The sequence below is a fragment of the Salvelinus namaycush genome, chromosome 9, assembly GCF_016432855.1.
Source record: "Salvelinus namaycush isolate Seneca chromosome 9, SaNama_1.0, whole genome shotgun sequence".
Lineage (NCBI taxonomy): Eukaryota > Metazoa > Chordata > Actinopteri > Salmoniformes > Salmonidae > Salvelinus > Salvelinus namaycush.
Genome location: NC_052315.1, coordinates 51788854 through 51801330, shown reverse-complemented (window position 1 = coordinate 51801330; position 12477 = coordinate 51788854).

The window sequence follows — 12477 nt, the reverse complement described above, 5'->3', positions numbered from 1 at the left end:
TTTGGCCCTGAATAGAGAGTACACAGTGGCAGAATACCTGACCACTGTGACTGACCCACACTTAAGGAAAGCTTTGACTATGTACAGACTCAGTGAGCATAGCCTTGCTATTGAGAGAGGCCACCGTAGGCATTAAATCTGTGTCTCAAGAGAAGACAGGCTATGTGCACACTGCCCACAAAATGAGGTTGAAACTGACTCGCTCTTCCTAACCTCATGCCAAATGTATGACCATATCAGAGACACACATTTCACTCAGATTACACAGACCCAATAAAGAATTCGAAAAACAAATACAATTTTGATAAACTCCCATATCTATTGGGTGAAATACCACAGTGTGCCATCACAGCAGCAAGATTTGTGACCTGTTGCCACAAGAAAAGGGCAACCAGTGAAGAACAAACACCATTTGTAAATACAACCCATATTTATAGTTATTTATTTCCTCTTTTGTACTTTAACTATTTGCACATCGTTACACCACTGCACATAGCCATAATAGGACATTTGAAATGTCTCTAGTCCTTTGGAACCTGAGTGAGTATAACGTTTACTGTTCATTCTTTATTGTTTACTTCACTTTTGCTCTAATTCACTTGCTTTGGCAATGCAAACATGTTTCCCGTGCCAATAAAGCCCTTTGAATTGAATTGAAAGAGAGTAGAGAGGGAAAGGGAGAGACAGAGAGGAGAGAGAGAGAGAGAGAGAGCAGGAGGCAGGGTAAGCAGGGGGTGAAAGCGCCCAACCCGGTTCCTTATCAGCACATTAAACCATCAGCCGCCTGCTGCCAATCAGGCACCCGTAAAGTCAATGGCCCTAGCCTTGTGCTCTGGAGATAACCAGGCGACCTGCTAAAGGCCTCCTACCACACACGCACGCACGCACGCACATACACACACACACAGCACACTCAAGGTATGTAAGTATCAAATACAACCATCCTGGAATGTAGTTATTTTCTCCTTGTGCCGTTTTTGAAGCCCCTCCCGCTTCCCCCGGTGTAAGAGATGGGAGAGAGGAGAACGAGAGGAGATATGGGTCGACAATAACCTTGACACTATGACTATATAGTGTAGGCTGTAGTGCTTGATAGTTGTTTTGCTCGGTTCCCTGTGCTGTGTTGCGTCTATTTACCGTGCGGCGATCCCTTGAGAGGGTAAGTGTCCTTTTCGAGATAGTAGCCAGCTTGCACAAAAATAATGCCTCTTCAGTCCTGTATAATAGGCTCCTCATTTCAACTCTTTGCTACGCGTCTTCATGAGCGAGAACATCTTGTGCCCAAATTACCCAATACCCATACTTACTGTATAATACCTCCAGCTAGTGGAGCCTTCAGCAAAAAGCAGTGTGAGAGCACGAAAAAAATAAGAACCCACAAATTGTTCATGTTTATTATGAGAGCCCAGAATCTAAACCAACTCTGACTACTAGCATCCAGTCCTTCTCTAAATTGCCTGGCAGGCAGAGTAGCTGAGAGATTTAATAAAACTTTGGCCCCTGGATATAATATATTCATTTCTAGCATTGCTATTTCCCATCGTCATGGAATAAGCCCTCCACATGTCATACATCAGAATTGACATGTCATGGTGGCCTTTGAACCTCCACTAACAGGCTAGGATATGTGTTATGTATAGTACCTGTCACATTGATTATCAGGGGATACTAGAGCGTGTGTGCTTGTGTGTGTCTGTGTGTGTGTGTCACCCAATGCTCCTTGACAGTTGAAATAAGGGGCCTTCATAGGCAAGGCCTCCCTTCTGTCATGATCACAGTGCTGTAGTGTCCTTATGCTGCCCCCCCCCCCCCCCCCCCCCCCCTGTTACACTGGCACCCCAACACACACACACACACACACACACACACACACACACACACACACACACACACACACACACACACACACACACAGCCTCAACACAGGTCTTCTGTACTGTATACAAGGTGGATAGGATGAGATGAAACGTGTGTCTTAAGTGTGTGCTCCACCAACCTTGATGTGTCCATGTGCTTCAGAACTCATTTTGGAACGTAAGTGTCATAGACCTGACGTGTACTACAGTGTATTCTTCCTATTGATTTACCTGACGTTTATCTGGATGGGGAGGGTTTAAGAAAAGTGTGTGAGTGTGTGTGTGTGTGTGTGTGTGTGTGTGTGTGTGTGTGTGTGTGTGTGTGTGTCTAAAGCATTGATCTTTTTGTCGTAATAAGAGGAGATAGAACATGTTGTTGTAGGTCACCTGTTTAGCTCTCGCCAACTGCAGCTGATGTGATGAATTATACAACGGGTGGGTCTAATCCTGAATGCTGATTGGTTAAAACCGCATTCCAGCCGGGGTCTATTCCACAAGTTACCTCCGTCTAAATCTATGACGTTAAAATGCCTATTTACTCTGTTCCATCTGACTGCGCAATCCACTGTCTCATCAGCCCAGCCAGACAATTTATAAACTTAATCTCCACTATAAGAAGCATCTAGACATTATCTCACATTTCTTTTAGACTAACATTTAGTTTTCAACAGTGGGGATTTGTATAAACCTTGGTGTCTGTCTCTACGACACAATATTAAAATTTGATCTTCCGCTGTCCCATAGTAATGAACGTGTCGGGAGTCTGAACGAGACAGACAGGCAGGCAGCGATTCTCCACCAGCCGAAATCATGAATTAGCTGGCATCATTTTTATGGATATATACTGTATAAAGAATGTCAATTGAAAAAAGGTTAAACGAATCAAAGTGCAGCTAGTTTGCGGTCTTTCCAGCTTCAGTTGTGATTGTGTTACTGTAGCTGTGTTGATGGCCAACTCTTCTGAACAACAGTGTCCAGATGAGAGAGCACATTTTCGATGCCAGGCGAAATTGCGTATCATTAGCTCATTGTTACGGATGTATCCAAATAAATGTCACTAGAAAACAGCTTAAACAAATTAAAATGCAGCTACTTTGTTGTTATTCTGGCTGCACTGTTTGACGTGACTGTAAGTTAGCCGTAGTTGGCTAGCTAGCAAGCAAGGGATAAGAACGTTGCCAGTCAGTATGGCAATGGAACATTTAGAACGAATGACTGGGTCGCGTCCATAGATACAGAACAAAAGGACTAAACAACTGGGTAGCGTCTCTAGCAACCGAACCAATAGAACAAATGACCAGCCAGCTTGGGTAGCAATCCTAGATTTGTGTTGGGACTATATCTTGTGGAAGGATGAAATAGTATGAATAAATTCATCAAAATAATGTTTTTAATGAAAATATGTCAATCATTATTTGAATATGTTGGCAACCCGTTGTATAAAAGTGATAATTCCCTCGAAGCTGGTGTTTGGAGGATATATTGGCAAGGTTTTCCAGCCCTCGACTTAATCTCAGGCCTAACAACACCAGTGCCAATATATCTTCCAAACACCGGCTTCTCGGGCATTATCACTTACATTTTAGATTTTTTTAAATGTAACATTTATTTAACTAGGCAAGTCAGTTAATAAGAACAAATTCTTATTTACAATGACGGCCTACCGGGGAGAGTGGGTTAACTGCCTTGTTCAGGGACAGAATGACCGATTTTTACCTTGTCAGCTCGGGGATTCAATCCAGCAACCTTTCGGTTACTGGCCCAACGGTCTAACCACTAGGCTACCTGCTGCCCCAAATGTATGCTGTGTTGAAAATGTTTGCTGAAATGGTCTTCTCTTTAGAATGATGTCGTTTTAGTCTGGTGATACTTTCTATAACGAATCATTACACTTTAAAACACTGGTCACCAACCGGCATTCCTAGTAGAGCGCCAAACATTTCTATAAAAAGACAACGATAAAGCCTCGCGTTCCTAATTTTTGTATTCATTTCAGGCTGTTGGCGGTAGTTGCATCTGGTTCAGCTTCCCTGCGCGCGGGGTAGGTGAAGTGTTCCCATTTTGAACCATTTCTTGTGTCTGGAGATACAAACTCTGCCTTCCCGGCGGGCCTGGAGAGCAGATCAAGTGCACTATAGGCTTACTGCTGGCCAATCGGATGGTTCAGATTACCGTGTCTGCAGTAACGTAGCAGGCATAAAAGAAAGCTACAGCAACGTTAATACTGTGAGATTTCAAAACGTTTAAAACCACGACTAGAGAGAGACTGTCGATGAATACAGCAAAGAGCTGCTGTTTTAATGAGTGAGTTCATGTTTAAGTTCTTACTCAGCAACACTTTGTAGTCAACACTTTTATAAGCCATAAAATGAGCATTCTTCCTATTTCCACTCAGCGCTACAACAAGCAGTGCAGCAGGAATGAATGAGTAGGAAAGTCTATCTAAAGGCTTGCGTTGTTATTATTAGCGGCTTGGGTCTTTTTTAATATAGAGGAATATTTCACTTTCTCTGTTCAAAGGAGTAACGACATGAATTTGTGAATGAGAAGGAATAATGAGGTGCAACTCGAGTGTCTCCATCATCCGGAAGACTGTGTCCCTTCTCTTTTTTTATTGAAAGGTATGATCACTCAGCTAATACAACAACTGATCGATTACCGGCGTGATCATATAGACTACCTCAAATGGTTCGAACAACAATACATTGGCAGGGAAATTCAAGTAAAGACACAATGCATTGATAAGGTATTGGGCCTATAGACTACTGCACAAACGTCATTGCTACAGAACTGTTTTTAATAGGTTAATGTTGCGTAAGCTTACTTTTTTTTAAAAGTCTGAGTGGTAGATCTCGGTTTGCATTCTGACTCAGAAAGTGGTCTTGACTCAAAAAAGGTCGGCGACCACCGCTTTAAACATAGACTTGGAGCTGATAAAATTCAAAGTCAAAATGTAAATCTTGTTCTTCTATGATATCACTTGACATTATCTCTAACTAGGTCCCTGTCACATTCCATGGTTTTGGTTCTACTTTCAGGGCTTAAAGAGCTACTACCCCCTAAAAAACATCTTCTCATTTAGAAAACAGCCTATGGGGCATCGATATGAGTCAGAAACGTTTATCCTACTGTCAAATTTGACTACAAAGTATAAGTAGGATCATTTTAGTCATGAAGTCAGTTTCATCCAAAACAGAGTTTTGTGAGACTTGTGGTCGTGACTGCATCACAAGGTAAAGTAAGTTTGAGTTTTTTAATCCTGCCCACAGCTGGCGGCTCACAAGTAACCATCAATTCGGAGTGCAGCTGCACACGACCCGGTCATAATGCCCATGGTCAATTTCGACTTTGGATATCCCTACGGGGATCGTTTAGGACCGTCTGTAAATTACACAATGTACACGGGACAATATGTTAAAATTCCAATCGCTCAAAATTTCAATGACTTAAAAACCTCAAACCAACTATAAATTGTAGAAATGTTAAAGCATTTAATGAGAAAACCAAAAGGTTTGCAACATGAAAATATTGTCTAATTTATATTGTGTAATACTTTATTGACGATGATAGGCTGTCCAAAGTCAAATCAATTTTGCCACGGTCGCACACCAGCCAGCTGAAGCTAATTGGTGAAATAATTGAGCTAACTCTTCCCACCTGCGAACACACACAAGAGACACCCACATCAAACCACACCGCAAAACCAACTCACGTTTGAATTCAGTAATGGCTGCTGGCATTTCTTAATGAACCAAATCTAAAATGAGGACGAATCAGGAAGTTCAGCCAGCCTTTAACTGAGAAACAGCAACAGGACGAGAAGGAAAGGAAGGCATTACCAGTGTATCAAATCACATTTTGCCTGCGTGTGAGAAATGAGATGTGCTATCTTTTTCAATCACATTTCAGCATAACGGGATCTCTAATCCGTCCTCCCTCGCCACCCAAAAGCAGATAATGAATTTGCTTATCCTTTGAGATACTGATGTGACCCGTTTCCTACCAATAGAAAAACATCCCATTTTTTTTCTTTGTGTCCTTCCCACACAATAATCTTGTCTGTAAATGATGCATTTAGTCTGTTTTTGTTGAAACTCCCACTGTTTATGTTGGAAGTTGAAGGTAGTGTCTGTGTACCAAATGGCACCCTTATTCCCTATGTAGTGCACTACTTTTGACTAGGGCCCATAGTTCTGGTCAACGGTAGTGCACTATACAGGGAATAGGGTGCCATTTGGGATGCAATCAGTATTATCGGGAGATGACATGAGATGATGAAGGGCCCTGTTCAGATGAGTGAGTTCAGCTGTATTCACAGCCTGCCAGGGTGGGCCGAGTCCTGTGTAGGTGTGTGTGTGTGGGTGGGTGGGTGTGGGTGTGATGTGTGTGTGAGCTTGCGTGCGTGTGTGAGGCTGAACCCAGCCTTATTCCCATTAGGTCTCATTGAACAGTTAGCGCCATGATGGATGGTGTATTAATGCATTGTGTGAGCCCCTTTTCTTTTGTCACTTTGCATTACCCAAATTAGGCTTTACAAATATCCCCACCCATCCACCCACCCACCCTCTAGTCATATACCACTGGGCCAATAGGTGGTTAGGCAGATACGCCTGGCTAAAAGCATTTATTTGAGGGTGTGTAGTCGTGTGTGTGTGTGTGTGTGTGTGTGTGTGTGTGTGTGTGTGTGTGTGTGTGTGTGTGTGTGTGTGTGTGTGTGTGTGTTGCTGGAGGTTAAAATAGGGGGTTTATTCACAGGAAGCTACACTACTACTACTTTCTTAAAGACAAATTGGCTTACCATTACTCTCTCTCTCTCTCTCTCGCTCTCTCTCTCTCTCTCTCCCACTCTCTCTCTCTCTCCCACTCTCTCTCTCTCTCTCTCTTTCTCTCGTTCTTTCTCCCTCTCCCACTCTCTCTCTCTCTCTCTCTCTCTCTCTCTTTCTCTCGTTCTTTCTCCCTCTCCCACTCTCTCTCTCTCTTTCTCTCGTTCTTTCTCCCTCTCCCACTCTCTCTCTCTCCTTCTTTCTCTCTCTCTCTCTTCTCTTTCTTATTGTTCTTGTCTGATTTCCATAAGACCTATATTAATTTGAAGGTCTGTTGAATCAATGTATCTAATGATTCCTTCTGTGGCACATCTGGAGTGTGTGGGTGTGAGTCTGCCTAACCCTGGGTCTGGGTGTGTGGGCGTGTGTGTGTGGGATGTCTGTCTAGGTTGGGTGTCACACACACACACACACACACACACACTAGGTCACCGTCATTAGACCTTCACAGGCATCTGCTGCTGGCGGAGAAGTGATGTGATCCTTCACCTTCTACATGACAGGCGCCCATTTAGCAGTAAATTTATGCCACCCATGCCCTTTATCAGTGCATGCTGGGAATGGGAGGGAGATGGAGAGCGGGTGTCTCGCGGCCTCCTTCCTTTGATTTGTGTCACTGCTTTTTACTCACCCAGACATGTTAATGACACGTTGTGCTTTTCAAATGACCTGATGGATGGCAGAATGATGCAGATCCTATGTGTACATTGCATTACATTCGAATACATTTGGCTAAGGTTCCCTGCTCTATCAACAATCAGCAACAATGAGCCAGCTGAATGTTCTAGATGAATCCATTACCCAGTTGATCCTGATATCTGACTGCGGTTAATCCTCTCCGATCGTCCTTTTGCTCCTTTTGCTCCTTTTGCTCCTGCTCCTGGGCCTCTCCTTCTAATGGAAGGTGTCCCATTGCTGGTAGTTGGTGGTTAGAGGTAAGAAGTGAGAGATCAGAGAGACTGTGACCCCAGAAGTGTGGGGGAATGTCCTCAGAGAGGTTAGGGGTCAGGGGTCAGTCCAGTGCCTGGAGGGTCTCTGATCCATCATAAGACCTCTGGATTTGTCCCACCTGGGTTATCCAGCCACTCAGCGAATGAAAGGATGCATATAGGACTGATGACCAGATGTTATCCATATAGAGAGAGACCGTTGTCCCCTGTTTTATTGTGTTTCTCTGGAAATGTCTGCGTTTCATCATCATTCATGGATGGGCTGTAATGATGTGACAGAATTGCGGAGAAGATTGCATTATGTAAACAAAGACTATAGATCATTGCAGCTGGGTGGTGAAAAGTATCTGTGGATCCTTAGAGAGGATACTAGCTGACCTCTAACCTCTCCAGATGACCCTCTTCACCTTCTGGCAGGCTGTTACCATAATGATACACTACAACCCATCCACACAAACATACAAAAAAAAAAGAATGATTCAATGATTGGTAATGTCAACTGTCTCGCGTCAGGATTTAAGTGTGAAATTCTTCACCAGACGAGGAGAGTTCAACACACACAAACACACACACACACACACACACACACACACACACACACACACACACACACACACACACAGACACAGACCTGCTGACGAGACATCTTTACCTGCTATCTGTGGGGCGTAAAGTGGGGATTCAGAACCGATAGAGGACGTGACCATCGCTGCAACCCAAAGCTGACATTACCTGACACCCAGATAAATGAAGCTATCTGAGGGTATTATCAGAGCCAGCTGTGAGGGCTGGAGTACTGCATGCATTATACATGAGATGGGACAGTGTCAGGGAGGTGAGGGGAAGCTCACACACACTCTCACACACACACACACACACACACACACACACACACACACACACACACACACACACACACACACACACACACACACACACACACACACACACACATCTAAACACATTTATGAGTAAACAACAGGTAGGGTTTGATTGTAGTCTGTTTGACAGGTGTTCATTTTCAGCTTCTATGTACTAAGCACAAATTATCCTTTGTACGCGAATGCATTGTTCTTCATAGTTAACGGTCGTCTTTTAATATGTTGACGTAAACGCTTTGCTCATTCGGAAGCCTTTTACGATTGTAACATAATGTTTGTTTCACTTATGAAACAGAACACATGCGGGAGGCACTGCTGTTTTAGTCTGCCAGTTATTTTTCTAAGATAACATCGTTTCTAGAACGTGTTAGAAATGGACACATTCTGCTCTTCAACTCCCCGGTCTGAGTGGCTCACTCTGAGAGCTCTCAACCTACCGTCCTGTTATAAACTATGGCGTGGAAACCTTGCAAGAGTGATATTCAAATCAGAACCTCTCTGAATGTTGGGTTTAAATTAAGACTAGAGTCATTGAGAGACATTGTAACTCTCTCTTAAGGCGCTAGACGTTCAAATTCATGTAGATAGTGGCCAGGTTATCAGGTAATGTATAAGTTTATTCGTGATTATGAACAGTCACTCCTCACAGGTTTATTAATGAGAGAGTATTCATTTGCCATTGCTATAGTGCGCCATCCACTTTAGATTCTGTACTTCACAGGTATTGTCACGTCTACTCCTCCTCTCTGGCGTTCGTTGTCGGCAGTTTACACATTATTACGCACACCTGCCACCGCCGTTACGCGCACCTGCGCTTCATGAGACTCACCTGGACTCCATCACCTTCCTGATTACCTCCCCTATAGCTGTCACTCCCTTTGGTTCTCTCCCCAGGCGTTATTGTTTCTGTTTATACCTTTCATGTCTGTTACTCTACTCTTGTTTTGTTCCATGTTCGTCTATTTATTAAATTCACTCCCTGTACTCGCTTCCCGATTATTAGCGTGCACGTTATAGGTATGTACTATATGCACTGAGTGATTGAAATCACTGAGTGTACCAGTAATAATACATACATTGATACCAGTAATGAGAAATATCTTATCATTGATGTTTTGCATTACAGGCACTAGTAGTGTGCCTAATATAATTGTTCATTTCAGCAATATTTATCACACTTGCAGTACTCAAGCATGTTGGTAACTAATTACATTGTCGGTTTGAAGCATAGCCTATTATATGTAATTGTCACGATCGTCGTAACATTGAAGAGAGGAGGACCAAGGCGCAGCGTGAAAACAATACATCTTCCTTTTATTGAAAACGAAACGAAGAACACTGACAAACTATACAAAACAACAAACGACCGTGAAGCTATAAAACAAAAGTGCAGACACAAGCAACTAACGTAAAGACATAGACATTCACCCACGAACTACCTAATGAATATGGCTGCCTAAATATGGTTCCCAATCAGAGACAACGATAAACAGCTGTCTCTAATTGAGAACCAATCTAGGCAACCATAGACATACATACACCTAGACTACACACTGCCCCATTAACATACAAAACCCCTAGACAATACAAAACACATACATCCCCCATGTCACACCCTGACCTAACTAAAATAATAAAGAAAACAAAGATAACTAAGGCCAGGGTGTGACAGTAATAGTTTTCCGTCAAATGTCTCTATTTTAGCCTTTACATGGTCCTTTGTTCCTTGAAACATGTGGGTTAACAGGCTTTAAATAAGGCCATTGACCAGCAATAAAACCTTGAAATGCCTCAAAAAACAAGATGGATGGCAATCCAATGGCAATGTATTTATTTGAGACCTTTACATGCCTCAATGGGTGGAGTGGCTGGCAATTGATAGCCTATTGTGCGAATTAAGTCTCTCAGAATTGCCCCACCAAGATACATAGTTTCATTCAATAAATCCAATAAGTCCATTCAAGTTTTAAAGAAAGCAGTGCAGCAAACCGAAGAAAAAAAATCTCCTTTCGAGTAAAATGTCAGCTGAAGGGTGGGAACGACATGAGGAGAAAAGGAAGTTTGTCTATGAGTACTGCATGTGCCATCTGAGTCGTTTACGTCTGTGTGTCTCTGGCCCGGGGTCATGTGACATGCACCCAGGCACGCACACAGTGGCGCCGGGTTAAGCGTCACTAGCCTGACGGGGTCATGTGTAGTTTAAGGTAACCCTGTGGAGAGTGTTCCCTATGGAATGTTCCGCCCCCTCCCTGTGTCAATTAGCTGTTATTAACAGTCCAACGACCTGACCAATCAGGATAAGGAACCAACGAGGGATGCTTGGCGTTAATGTCCCTCATGGTTCCTCGCGGCAAGACCTCCATCCTCTCTAGTCACATGCACAGAAATATAATTGCCCAACATGGAACATTGACTTGAATGGGGATGTCCACTCTAGAAGTGATGTCTCTAATGTCACACACATGAGGCAATCTGCTGCATGTTTCCTCTTCAACAAATACTTGGAGAGGATGTCTTTATGTAAAGATGCTGGAGATATTTTGATTCTTGAGAAGATGGTGTGGTTTATTCAAACCCCCATAGGGAAGATTGATCCACACAGCACATTTGGACCACGGGGCATATCCTTTGTTTCTGGAATTGTTCACTCACTCCCACCTCTTATGGCCATCCCAAAGAGACAGTAGTCATGCAGTACATTTGCAGTTACTGCATGGTAAATGTATAATAAGAGATATTGCTTTTCAGTGACGGGGGGGGGGGGGGGGGAAATCAACAATATCGAGCCCTATACGTCATCTATAGTAAAAAAAAGACCCTTCAAACCACCTACACGTACCCACCTTATGACCCGGACATCTTTATTGAGTCTACAAATATTATTTACAGTGACAATACACAGCTACACAGCGCTGGCTTTAAACAATATCGATCGGGGGCGTGACAGAAAGGGCCTAGAAAATGACCGTCAAGAGAGGACCCAATCACTGGTAGAAGAAGGAAAATGGCTCTGGATTGCGTCCCAAATGGCACCCTATTCCCTACATAGTGCACTACTTTCGACCAGGGCCCATAAGGATAAGGTGCCATTTGGGACACAACCTCAGAATGGGCAGACAACTGTAATCATCTGTATTAATCCCTCATAGCTGTGGCTGTTCGCAGAGAAAAAAAACACATCTGTCCATGTTGAGTTATTGATCTCATAACACCACCATCGCCAGTATAGCAGGAGCTAGTAGAAGCTAGGAGCATTGGACATGGTTGTAAAATATCAACCAGGAGCAGCCAGTCTGGTAGGGTTGCATCTCAAATGGCACCCTATTCCCTATATAGTGCGCTACTCTTGACCAAGGCCCAAAGGGCTCTGGTCATGGTCCCTGGTCAAAAGTTGTGTATTATACATAGAATAGGGTGCCATTTGGGACTCAGGCTAGGCCTCTGTCTCGTGACCAAGGCAGTGCATCAAGAAGGATGGGACCTAGGGAGGGAGTGTGAAACCTCTCAACGATTCTCAATCCCCTAATGCGCCCGGGAAATCCAATTTCACACGGACGTAATTGAAATGTACTGTATTTTGGCACCACAACGACGAGTCGGCGTAATTTATCGACCTCTCTTGTCCCTCACACCTTTGCGGTGTCGGTCTTAACTTGTGTTAATAAATTAATATTTTTGGGAAAAAGGGTGTTTTATGTCTTGCCATGAAATCAGTTGTTGAATATGCAGTCGAGCTACGGATATTTTAATCACTGTTACACATGGTATGTCTAGTTTTTTCATGCAAAAAACTTTGAGCATGATGCAAATGAGTTTCAATTTCAATGAAAGGAATGACTTTCTATTTTAAAGATGGAATCAGCATTGGGGGGGAACAGCGCCACTGTCCGCCCCCGCACCTTTGTTTCTTGTTTTTGTTTTGTGGACGAAACTGAGTTGGGGTGCAATCGAGCAGTGTGTAAAAAAT